Consider the following 13479-nt stretch of genomic DNA (forward strand, 5'->3'; position numbering starts at 1 on the left):
ATGTTTGTTTTTTTCACATGATGATTTCGGAATGTGAGGTTTTAGTATGTTGTGTAGGCGGCAAAAGATGACCTCTGTGAACTTGATCATGAGGTTCCTGCAGATGTCCTGCTGTAGTAGAACCGATCGCATTTCCTCCAGACATGCCGGTGGTGCTTCGTTCTGAGAATTATTATACCGTGGAAAGAGTTTGCAATAACTTGCAAAATCAGAAGCGACGTAACACTAGCTTACACAGCTTAAGGCATTTCTAGTTCTATACCGCCAGTTTGTTGCAACCACGTGTACTGTAGCCATCGACTGCTTATTGATGTGAAATTACATTACATCAATGTATATGACAGTTTATATCTGGGGAAGCTCCGACCTCTTCTGGTTGCGCCGTGGTAACGGAGTTACTAACAATAACGGTACTTATATGAGCAAAAGCACGGGACCTCTAAGCCCGCGCGCTTTTCAGAGGAAATACGGTAGGTATATCACTTTCAGTAGGGAAAATAAGGTTAGTCTGTTATGCCTACAATATGTATTTCTGAGTATTAGGTGCATGACACGTTTCCCGAGAAATGAACGCGGTGAACAGGAAACAACATGCGTGCTGCTTCGACAACTGCATTGAAGTGTAACGAATGCAACAGCATAATAGACAAACAAGTGTCACTATAGAGAGTACTTTTTTCCGGCACGTCAGACTAATCTCAAGTCATGCTCAATAACTCCGGGAAAAGATCCGGGTTAGAATTGATCTTCAATAACCAGTGCTTATTGTAAGAGACTAATGGTGGTCAGGCTTGCGGACATGGGTGACACGTGTTATCGTATCCCAGTCGTATAGTGAGATGCTCATGCTGTTGATCACTAGATTGTCTGGTCCAGACTCGATTATTTACAGACCGCCGCTATGTTGCTGGAATACTGCAGAGTTCGGCGTTAATATCTTTATGTTTACTCATGTCAAAAGGAAGTAACCATTGTCAGCTTGATGCTTGCCCAGCAGTGTTCGAGCCCTGCATAAAGTCATTCCAGTGATAGTGGTTGCCTTGTCCCAACCCAATGATATCACACCTGGAAATGGTTTGGAAGTAATTGTACACCAGAAGCATTTCTAGTTCTCGTCCATACACAAATTTTCAGTTCCTTTACCTTCAGTATTGGTGTATGCATGTATTGGAGTACTGCAGTCTTTCATTGGTACATGCATTTATTGGAGTACTGCAATCATTCATTGGTATGCGCATGTATTGAAGTACTGCAGTCTTTCATTGGTATGTGCATGTATTGGAGCACTGCAGTCTTTCATTGGTATGCGCATGTATTGAAGTACTGCAGTCTTTCATTGGTATGCGCATTTATTGAAGCACTGCAGTCTTTCATTGGTATGCACATGTATTGAAGTACTGCAGTCTTTCATTGGTATGCGCATTTATTGAAGTACTGCAGTCTTTCATTGGTATGTGCATGTATTGTAGCACTGCAGTCTTTCATTGGTACGTGTATGTATTGGAGTACTGCAGTCTTTCATTGGTACGTGTATGTATTGGAGTACTGCAGTTTTTCATTGGTATGCGCATGTATTGAAGCACTGCAGTCTTTCATTGGTATGCGCATGTATTGAAGTACTGCAGTCTTTCATTGGTATGCGCATGTATTGAAGTACTGCAGTCTTTCATTCGTATGCGCATGTATTGAAGTACTGCAGTCTTTCATTGGTATGCGCATGTATTGGAGTATTGCAGTCTTTCATTGGTATGTGCATGTATTGGAGTATTGCAGTCTTTCATTGGTACGTGTATGTATTGGAGTACTGCAGTTTTTCATTGGTATGTGCATGTTTTGAAGCACTGCAGTCTTTCATTGGTATGCGCATGTATTGAAGTACTGCAGTCTTTCATTGGTATGTGCATTTATTGGAGTACTGCAGTCTTTCATTGGTATATGCATGTATTGAAGTACTGCAGTCTTTCATTGGTGTGCGCATGTATTGAAGTACTGCAGTCTTTCATTGGTATGCGCATGTATTGGAGTACTGCAGTCTTTCTTTGGTATATGCATGTATTGAAGTACTGCAGTTTTTCATTGGTATGTGCATGTATTGGAGCACTGCAGTCTTTCATTGGTATGCGCATGTATTGAAGTACTGCAGTCTTTCATTGGTATGCGCATTTATTGGAGTACTGCAGTTTTTCATTGGTATGTGCATGTATTGGAGTACTGCAGTCTTTCATTGGTACGTGTATGTATTGGAGTACTGCAGTTTTTCATTGGTATGTGCATGTATTGAAGCACTGCAGTCTTTCATTGGTATGCGCATGTATTGAAGTACTGCAGTCTTTCATTGGTTTCTGATGGTTCCCGGCATTGTAGGTTCGGGAAGCACGACAGGGACGAAGCACGATTTACAAGTATGTCGTGTAGGTCTGTCTAAAACTCTGTCTGCAACCACTTTGGAATAAACGAGATCACTTCCGTTTGTTCACTACACATGTAATATGTAGTGAGTCTCTGAACCAGGACGGTTCATACTTTTAAAAACCGTTGAAACAATACGCACTTTGACGCCATGAAGAGTACATATCTAATACAGGTGTAGTTAAAACGAACCACTGTGACGTGCCAATGGTGTTGCAACAAACCTGGTTTAACATATCTTACATTTGGGATTACACGCACTTGGTAAAGTACATATTCTAGAACTTTTTGAGTTGAGTCCCATCCGGGATTCGAACCCATACCCTCAGAGTCAGGCGCCTAATCGCCAGCACACAAAGCCAGCCGCCTAACCCCTCAGCCACAACGGCTTCAACAATCTTGGCTGCTTAATCAGTAAACGATTGATAAGAAGGGATACCAACATTTCACAAGTCAGCCGTCAGAAACGTGTTAGGGTTAGGGTTAGGAAAAAACATTTCTGTTTGGAGAATGTCTGAACGTACTGAAACATGCCGTCAGTGTAATGTTTTGTCGATGTGTTAGCTGCAGTGGTGTACTGGTTCCAGTTAAAGGTAAACATTCAGCAATGTACATTGAAGTTCTTCATACCAATTTGTGTAGCCAAGGAATTTGGGAACAAGCCCTGGCTATTTCAGGATGACAAAGCGCCTGTACATCGGTCTGGTGAGACCACAAGAAAACAAATAATATTATCCCAGGAATGGACTGGCCGCACAATTAACGTCATAGAAAATGTGTGTAAATCAAACTCCAGACATACAATGAAACTCTGGGCCACTCTCCCACAAGTCTGTATTCGAAGTTTATACCAATCAGTCCCTATAAAAATCCCAATTGTCATAAGCCAGAAGGGTTATATTATTATATATGATATATATTAACAAGTTGGTAAGGCAGTACATTATTCTTCTTGTTTAACGTTATTTCAAACAGCGCTAGTGACACAACACCTGTGACATCAGATATGTTTGTTGCAATACTATGGCACGTCTGTGTTTTATTCTGCTTCTTGCCTAATAGGAAAGGTTTTCAGTACCACATTTATGTCTAGAGTATACATAGAAGTACGAATCTCAAGGAGATGACTCCGTCGGCGTCAGTATTCTGTGTTTGAGAATGACATCCATCTCAAACTACTCAGTGGAGTCCCAGTGGAGTAAAGGGACAAAACCTGTTTTAGTTATACATATACCAACAGGCACAAACACTCGCACACGCACACACGCTGGCACACGTATTACTGGTATACTGCTATATTAGTGAACGCAACGTTAAATCAAATTTACAAAATGGTAACCGTTAATATAAGGGTATCTTTGTTAATGTCTGAACACAGTGACATTATGTCTTTCCTAATACCTTAACACAGAATGTGTGTTTGCTATAGCAGGTCTTCTCGCATTATCACAGTAAATATATACCATTAAAACAGTATTCCACTTTGTGAGCATATCACTCGTCATTATATATCACTACAGATTAAACATTTCCAAAGGAATTTAATAAATTGTCACATTTTCCCTTTATCAGTCTTTATCTTCCGTTTCCTCATTGACTTCATCATTTGTTTTTTATCAATCTGGTAAATTCAATATCCCCACTTTTTTAATGGATTACTGTGAGATAAGGTAACGGCCTTATCTGTTGATGATTCAACCTCGGTATTTATGTCCCAGGTGACGAGGATGTTCGCTGAGTCTTGCTATTTATAATTTTCTTGGAAACTTAGATTTCCCAGGAAAACAGGGTGACCACTTCATTACGTGTGCATGCTAATAGTCACGCGTTCTTACCGCAGGACTTTTACGGCCTTATCTGTTGATGATTCAACCTCGGTCTTTATGACATGAAATGTACATCATCAAAAATGTGTCCATCCAGATTAGATTACGGCATATTTCTGGACAATGTAAGTTTTGTATTGAGGTCAGCTGTGCTCTATGTATTGCTGTAATAGTTGATTGATCGTTATTGTTGCTTGTTAACTGGGCAGATACCCTCAGATCAGGGCACCCGTGAACGGCCACCTCCTCGTGGTGGGTGCTGGGTAACGCAAAGAGCCGTTCAAACCCCCGTGTGGACCCGGGTCAACTAGGTCCATAGCACCCCATTGCTGGTTGCAAGGAGCAACCGAATTGGGCAACCTGTTTGCCGTGGGTTGCGTCCCGTGTCGGTGGAGGACGGTAGTCTGGTGGTTGAGGGCAGTAGGAGCCTGAACCGTGTTCCTGTTGCTCAACACACCACTTCGACCCTTACTTCACCTAGACGGGTGGTAGAATCGGCCCGATTCTATCAATCGGCTGGTCACGCCAAGCCCTGTGTATGGACTTGTACGTCACTCATGTACGTTAAACATGTACGTTTAATTTGAAAATGTTTTACATTTGGACTCGGTACATTTATACATATCAGATGTCAATGATTTGCAATGTGATGTTTTGCTCTTTGCCTAGAGTCTTATGCCAGAAGGCGGTGGCTCATGGGCCAATCTGGTGGATTAGCTATTTATAACTTTTCTGCTGGAGTATATCATCCGAGTATCCTTGGTGCTGCAAGTTGGAGACCCACTTGTTTTTAGCATTGTCCTTGTGATACTCCGTGGTGGGTGGGGAGCTCGGATGATGAACCTTAAAACACTAACTATGGCTTCCGAAACCCCTATGACCAAGAAAAAACGTCCTCTTGACATGGATCCTGATGTTAATGATCAAAGACCGTCCACATCTATTGACTATTGGCCACGTTTTATAGTACTTGAGACTGTTGACAAGACTCCCTTGAAGCTGAACCCTTTTGCTGTTTCAAAAGGCGTACAAGGCATAGCAGGAGATGTTAAAAATGTTAGACGTTTGCGTACAGGTTCACTTCTTATTGAATGTAGTAAGAGACAACAGGCAAATAACCTCCTGTCAACTAAATCTTTTGTTGGCATTCCCGTATCAGTCTCTGCCCACCGAACGCTTAACACCAGCAAAGGCATAGTGAGAGACCGAGACCGCCTTTTTGCTGATATGCTGGAAATTGATATTGCCTCAGAGATGAAGGAACAAGGTGTGTTGTATGTGAAACGTTTCACTACCCGTAAACACAATGAGATCCAACAAACAAACACCTATTTGTTCTCTTTTTCTTCTCCGACTGCTCCCACATCAATAAAGGCTGGTTACTGTCAACTCAAAGTGGAAACGTACATTCCAAATCCATTGAGATGCTTCAAGTGCCAAAAGTATGGGCATGGCGTAAATACCTGTACATTGTCTGTTGTGTGCGCTCACTGTGGTGAGAAAACACACACAACAGAAGATTGTGACAGTGATTTTAAGAAATGTACCAACTGCTCAGGTGACCATTCATCTTCATCGAAACAGTGTCCAATCTGGAGAGAGCAAATGGAAATAAACAGAATAAAGTATACCCAAAACATCTCTTTTTCTGAAGCAAAAAAACTGGTGAAGAGATCTGATCTTCCAGAAAGTTATGCTACAGTAGCAAACGCATCATCTGTGCGCAGCTCTAAAATAACAAAGTCATCTACAAGCTGCCAAACTACCTTGACTTGGGTCAACAGTGACTCTCCACAACTTCTATACCCAGCTATGTCATCACAGACTGAAGAATCACTTCCTGGAACATCAAAGTCTTCTTCTGATCATAAATCATCTTCGCAGTCACGCACTGAGTCTCAATCTACAACTGATAGACAACAAACTGCTAAAGGTAAATCTAAGCCTAAGCCTGATGTTTCAAAACAACAAAGTGGCAGAGCTCCTAAGGGGTCACAAAATAAAGTTCAATTGTTTAATAAATACGGGTCTCTTGAAGACATGGACGTTTCTGAAAACGTCCATTCTAGGGCACATAGCTTGTCGCCCTCCAAAAGAGTGCGGGGTAGATCCCCAATAAATCCCCCCAAAAGATAGTTTATTCCACTAATATTGTACAGTGGAACTGCAGAGGATTGAGGACTAATTTACATGAATTACAGCTATTAGTCCAAGATTTCACACCTTCAGCGATATGTCTCCAAGAGACATATTTAAAGCAAACAGATACATTTGACCTTCGTCATTTTAATGCATATCATTCTTTTTCACCTCCGGGTGATAGAGCTACTGGCGGATCATCCGTTTTAGTCAAACAAAACGTTATTCAAAGCCCTGTTTCACTTAATACTAATATGCAGGCTGTTGCAGTGAGAATTACCTTACACGTAGCGTTTACGCTATGCTCTCTTTATATTTCGCCGTCTTCGACGTTCACTAAAACTGATCTCCAAGCTCTATATGACCAACTCCCGAAGCCCTGTATTATAATGGGAGATTTAAATGGGCACAACCCACTCTGGGGTAGTGTAAATACAAACACTAGAGGTAAATTTTTGGAGGACTTTTGTTCTGACAATGACTTATGTATTTATAATGATGGTTCCAACACATATTTACACCCTGGCACAGGGACGTATTCTGCTCTCGACTTGTCATTGACAAATTCCGAACTATTAAATGAATTCGAATGGTCAGTCCACGATGACCTGTGTGGAAGTGACCATTTTCCTACTATATTAAAAGCTGTAACTCCATCTGATGTTCCTCCATCATCAAGGCGGAATTTTAAAAAGGCTAACTGGGCTTTGTATGAAACACTGTGTGCTGAAAAATTTAAACCTGAACGTTTTATTGACGTTTCTGATACTATCAAATCTTTTTCTGATGAACTGAATTCCATAGCTGATGAGTGTATACCAAAGTCCTCTGCAGTTCCACACATAAGAAAACCATGGTTCAACGATGAGTGCAAACAAGCTAGGAAGGCAAGGAAAAAAGCTGAACATTATTTCCGTCGCCATCCTATGGTGCATAATTTAAATAAATTTAAGATTTTAAATGCTAAAGCACGGCGTACTTTTAAACAGAACAAACGCCAATCTTGGCAAAATTATGTATCCAAAATAAATTCTCGGACACCCATGTCCAAGGTATGGAACATGGTCCAGAAAATCAAAGGTAAAGGTACTAAATCTACTGTCCATCATCTTAAACATGGAGATCAATTGCTTACTGATAAATCAGATATTGCTAATAAACTGGGTGAAACCCTTGCTAAACACTCTTCCTCTTCAAATTATGTACCTAAATTTCAGCAATATCAAAAACAACAAGAAAAGAAAACTGTTAATTTCAATTCTGATAATGGGGAAGATTATAATGAAACGTTTTCTATTCATGAACTCCATACTGCTCTTGATCAAGCTCATGACACTGCTACAGGAGCTGATAACATACATTATCAACTCCTGAAGCACTTACCAGAATCCTGCCTAGAAACGCTTCTCAATATTTTTGATGATATTTGGACATCGGGTAACTTTCCTCCGTCATGGCGTGACGCCATAGTAATACCAATGCCTAAACCTGGACGTGATCATACGGATCCGTCCAATTATCGACCTATTTCACTAACTAGTTGTGTTTGCAAGACCATGGAACGCATGATAAATAATCGACTTGTTTGGTACTTGGAAACAAATAATCTTATCACAGATATACAGTGTGGTTTCCGTAAAAACAGAAGTACTGTCGATCACTTAGTGCGACTGGAGTCATTTGTTAAAAACGCACTGATTAATAAACAACATGCTGTGTCTATCTTTTTCGATCTTGAAAAAGCATATGACACAACCTGGAAACATGGTATTTTGAGGGATTTACATGACTTTGGTTTGCGAGGTCGTTTGCCTCAATTTATTGCCAACTTTTTAAATGACAGACAATTCCAGGTCCGTGTGGGTTCTACCCTGTCTGATCATTACAATCAGGATCAGGGTGTTCCACAAGGCAGTATTTTATCTGTCACTCTTTTTAGCATCAAGATCAACAGTTTGTCAAAAGTTTTAAACGATTCAATTGATGGATCGCTTTTCGTGGATGATTTTAATATTTCTTGCCGAGGTAAAAATATGCATACTATTGAACGGCAACTGCAGTTGTGTTTAAACAAAATAAATAAATGGTGTCTTGAAAACGGCTTTAAATTTTCTAAATCGAAAACTAATTGTATACATTTTTGCAGAACATATAAGCCACATAAGGACCCTGAACTGTCTCTAGATGGCACTCCCATCAAAGTTGTAAAGGAGGCCAAGTTCTTGGGATTAATTTTTGACTCGCATTTAACGTTCCTACCACATATCAAATCCCTCAAAACTAAATGCCGGAAGGCACTTGACTTGTTGAAAGTCGTTTCAAATTCTAAATGGGGAGGGGACCAAACTACCCTCCTGCAACTTTATCGATCACTGATCCGGTCAAAACTTGATTATGGCTCCATTGTATATGGTGGAGCCTGTAAAGGGAACCTGAAACTTTTAGATTCTGTTCACCATCAAGGTCTAAGACTTTGTCTTGGCTCCTTTCGAACTTCACCTGTTGACAGCATGTACGTTGAGGCCGATGAGCCATCTCTTGAACAGCGACGTATCAAATTAGCTTTACAGTATGTAACAAAATTATATTCCAGTGAGTCAAACCCTGCATATAACTGTGTTTTCAGTCTTCTGTGTGAGGACTTATACAATAAAAAATCTTCGCTTGTACCGCCTCTTGGTTTAAGAATTAAACCATTTCTTGCTGCTGCCGGCATTGAGCTGGAAAATATAGCTCCTTCCCGTCTTCTTTCTTCTCCTCCTTGGCAGTTGGTTAGGCCCCAAGTGGACCTAACATTGACCGCATTTAAAAAATCGGAATCTAATGAATTACAGTATAAACAAGAATATAATCAATTGAAACATAAATATAGCAGTTATAAATCCTTATTTACAGATGGGTCCAAGGACGGTGGCGCAGTAGCTTGTGCCACTGTCATTGGATCCAGAACAATATCTTCTAGATTACCAGACAACAGTTCTATTTTTACCGCTGAGGCTAACGCCATATTAACAGCTCTTAAATATATTCAAAGACGCCATAAACATAAACAATATATAATCTATTCCGACTCTCTTTCTTGCCTTCAGGCGATTAAAAATCTTTCTTGTAAACATCCACTTTTAATTGAAATTATTGAATTATATAATGATCTTGCTACTGGCCAATACGACATCGTCTTCTGTTGGTTACCCAGCCATGTAGGCATTTCAGGGAACACAATGGCCGATTTTGTTGCCAAGGCAGCACTCAACAAATCTGTGACACCACTTCTTCTTCCATACTCAGATTACAAAGCGAATATTAGAACTTATATACGTGATCTGATGCAAAGGAAGTGGGACACCCAAGTAGGTATAAATAAATTACATGAAATAAAACCGTATATTGGTTACACCTACTTGAGCTGTCAGTCCAGATTTGAAGAGGTCGTTATGCGACGATGTCGTATTGGTCACACCAGATATACGCATAAATACCTTTTGAAAGGTGAGGATCCTCCGTTTTGTATCCCTTGTGATGAAAGAATCACGGTCAAGCATGTCTTGCTTGACTGCGTGGAGTATTCCATCACAAGGGATACCTATTTTAAATCACGTAGTATGAAGGACCTTTTTACTAATATCAGTTCTCATTTAATTATTGGATTTTTAAAAGAATTAGATTTATTAAATGAATTGTAAATAGATAATTTTTATTATCGGAAGTTTAAATTGGTAACTGTGCTTGTTGGTGGCTGTATCCTCAAAGGGGGTTGAAGTATTGTAAAACTATTGTCCTCCTGAGAGGGTACGTAAGTCCACAAACATTTAAAGTAAATTCAAACTTTCCATGTTTTTAATCGTAGAATAAATGTCTTTTTACTGAATGGCTAGATTTCCCGAACTGCTGACTCCTGAGGGGATGGTGTAAATCCAGCTAGGGTCCATGCAGGTAGCCAAGGTACTGTAAGTCCCCATGGTCCCTAGTATGGTGATCTACCTTCAGTTGTTAGCAATCTATAGCCCATTTTTATCTTGTATTGTCCTCTATAGATAAATTGTTTTAGGTATAGTTACTAGTTTTATACTCTACTCTGTGATATTCTAGTTGTTTTACTGTCCTTCGTTGACAGGTTTTATAATAGGCATATAGTTCATTTCAGAATTAAATGTTCTCTTCACGATATGGCTGAGATACTGCCGATGTGACGTTAAATGTTAACTCACTCACTCCCTCAGATCAGCCATGTCGGGGAATGGTGCTAGCAAGACCCAAGATAAAACAGGTCAGTTTTAAAGTTGCCTTTTCATCAAGTAGAGGGCGTATTTATCTCTTTAATACATGCCAACATTTTTTATTCTCCATATCCAACAGGCAATGCTTCATTACATGATTACAAGTACTTTAAATTACATTTCGTGTTGCATTACTCGTTTTAAAATCCCAACTCATCACCGAAAACAGTAATGTAGACTGATCCAGTCCGGGCCGATAAGCCCCACCCACTTCTTTATTGACGTTATTGGGGACAACCTCTGACTAATAACAATGGCGAAACGTATATGACTGAGAACGGTGTTGATGAATGCTGCTTGTGGTACTTTGGTATCCGTCGTTTGCGAATGCTTTTTAAGGAGTAAGTTATACGTATTTCATATATCTTAGTTGAAAATCTGTACACTATCCTAAAATGACACTGAATGTATGGAAATATATATTTTTAATCACCCTTTCCATTTCTTTTTCTGTGTGTACTTTGATATGGAATCCTAATTTACAAACTTCCACAATACTGGACTTCATGAACTGCCAGTGTTTAAGTTCAGGTATATAAAACCACCATAACAGAAAGAAGATCCAAGATGCACCTGTACACTGACCCATCTTCCAGAAACAGGAAAATCTGTACAGAGGATCCAGTTACCAAAACAATTAACTAGGTTTCTTCAGTGATACTCATCAATGTGCATAAGGTGCAAAGAATATATCCTAAGTCCAAAGCATTTGGTCAGTAAAATTACATATCAACATCATAACTTCTTAAACAATGTAATCTTTGGGTTTTTTTATATCTGAGATCATATCCGTAGAGGACATCGAAATCTGATCAATTTCCTTTTCTGGAATACTTACTAGTGGCATGAAAATATATTAAAGTGGTTTCAAAATGTGATAAAAGTCATAACAAAACTGTACACATGAAAATATGCCCTACAGCATTCACATCCTGCAAACCAGTGTGCAATTTAATATGAAGCTAATTTTCCAAATAATCGTCAATAAACCTTCAACAATTTGCCCAAAACAACATCTTAATACACAACACTTTGGTTCAGTTGTAACAGAAATTAAAAACAAAAAATATTCTCTTAGTTAAGAAATACGATTATATTTAATCCCTCCAATATCCCAGAAAGTCACTATTCTCCTCGCATAGTTTTCATCTCGATCCACATCTCTTTACAGAAATTCCGAACTATTTAAGTCATGGTACCAGTCTTATTATTGGGTTTTACGCCACTTTTTGCAATATTCCAGCAATACGAGTTGGGACACCAGAAATGGGCTTCACACATTGTACCCGGTCGGGGAATCGAATCCTGGTCTTCGGCGTGACATGCGAACGCTTTAACCACTGGGCTACCCCACCGACCAATACAGAGACTGAGACTGATAACAAAATACGTTTTCTTCGACAACAGTGAGGCGCAGGGTTCACATAAACACCCGTTGTCGTATAACGAGCTAAATCTTTAAACCTAAGTCGAGAAAAAGTTGCTCTGAATTTAGTCAAAATACAATGTGTTTAACGTGAACCGACGTGTTGGAATTTAGGGTTTTTCAATAGAAGTATTGAATATGCGCTATCGTTAGATGTTGATGTATAATACATCCCCGCTACTCTCGGACACACTCAAACTAATTCCTAGAGAATGAGCAGAACAGTTTATGCAGTTACACGGTCCTTGCTCTTTATTGTACATTTAATAAAGTAAGCCATGTCTTCGGTGTGGCGAGCAAGGCCTTAGCCACTAGGCCACCTCATCCTCCTCATGTTTTCATGAAGGACCGACCACTTGATATTAATGTGTGTGCGAGGGCCGGATTAGACAACAGTCATTATTCAGGAACAGATGTAGCAAAGCAGTATCCATTTTAAAACAGTCTGAACCGTAAATATCCTGTTACAGAATTTTCTGCATCTCTGCTAAAGACTGAAAGTCCTATCCATTAATTCAAGATTTCTAAGTATGACTATCCAACCCATGTCTTCGGTGTGGCGAGCAAGGCCTTAGCCACTAGGCCACCTCATCCTCCTCATGTTTTTATGAAGGACCGACCACTTGATACAAATGTGTGTGGGAGGGTCGGATTAGACAACAGTCATTATTCAGCAACAAATGTAGCAAAGCAATGTCCATTTTAAAACAGTCTGAACCGTAAATATCCTGTTACAGAATTTTCTGTATTTCTGCAAAAGACAAAAAACATCCTTGCCATTAATTTAAGATTTCTAAGTATGAATATCCAAAAATGATGCCCGTAGAATAATTTCGTTTTAGTCTCTTGAAATACGAATACCCTTAAGCACTGAGGTTGACATTTGTTTCTGTTGTTTGAACAGATAAGACAGTGAACATCACTGGCCATGAAGGAGAAGGTCATGTCAAAAAGGTGACCACTACTGGTGCTGAGCTTGGTAAGTCAGAAGTCACAGAAATAACTCCATGAGATAAGCTTACAGCAATATCTCATAACTAGTTGTTGCATGTACACTCACGACTGTTATAATAGTGTGTACTGCAATATAAATGGCATATCGACGTCATATCGGATTTCACGTTAATGTTATCAACAACGAAACAAAGCGTAAAAGAAATATGAAACTACATTACGTGTATTTCCGATGAAAACCGATATGTTGTTGGTTAGTTAATGCAGTTGCCAGTATATTTTTCGGTTATATTTTGCAGGCAAAGATCGCACCCTGAAAGACGTTGGGGACCGACAGATCAACGTAACTGGCAAAAAAGGTGGAACAGCTGACGAAGTTACCGCAGTTGGATTAAAGCTCAATTAAAAAGTTGTAACAGTCATGACACATAAACCCGTCTAACAGATA

General features: G+C 39.6%; 1 long non-coding RNA gene across 1 annotated transcript; it reads left to right on the forward strand.

Annotated features, from left to right (window-relative positions):
- The first annotated feature begins 10587 nt into the window (after positions 1-10587).
- LOC137268578 (uncharacterized) lies at positions 10588-13479 on the forward strand. Its single transcript, XR_010955042.1, has 3 exons — positions 10588-10641; positions 12982-13056; positions 13331-13479. It is a non-coding gene; the product is annotated as an uncharacterized lncRNA (long non-coding RNA).

Source organism: Haliotis asinina, chromosome 16 (genome assembly GCF_037392515.1).
Source record: "Haliotis asinina isolate JCU_RB_2024 chromosome 16, JCU_Hal_asi_v2, whole genome shotgun sequence".
NCBI classification, from domain to species: domain Eukaryota; kingdom Metazoa; phylum Mollusca; class Gastropoda; order Lepetellida; family Haliotidae; genus Haliotis; species Haliotis asinina.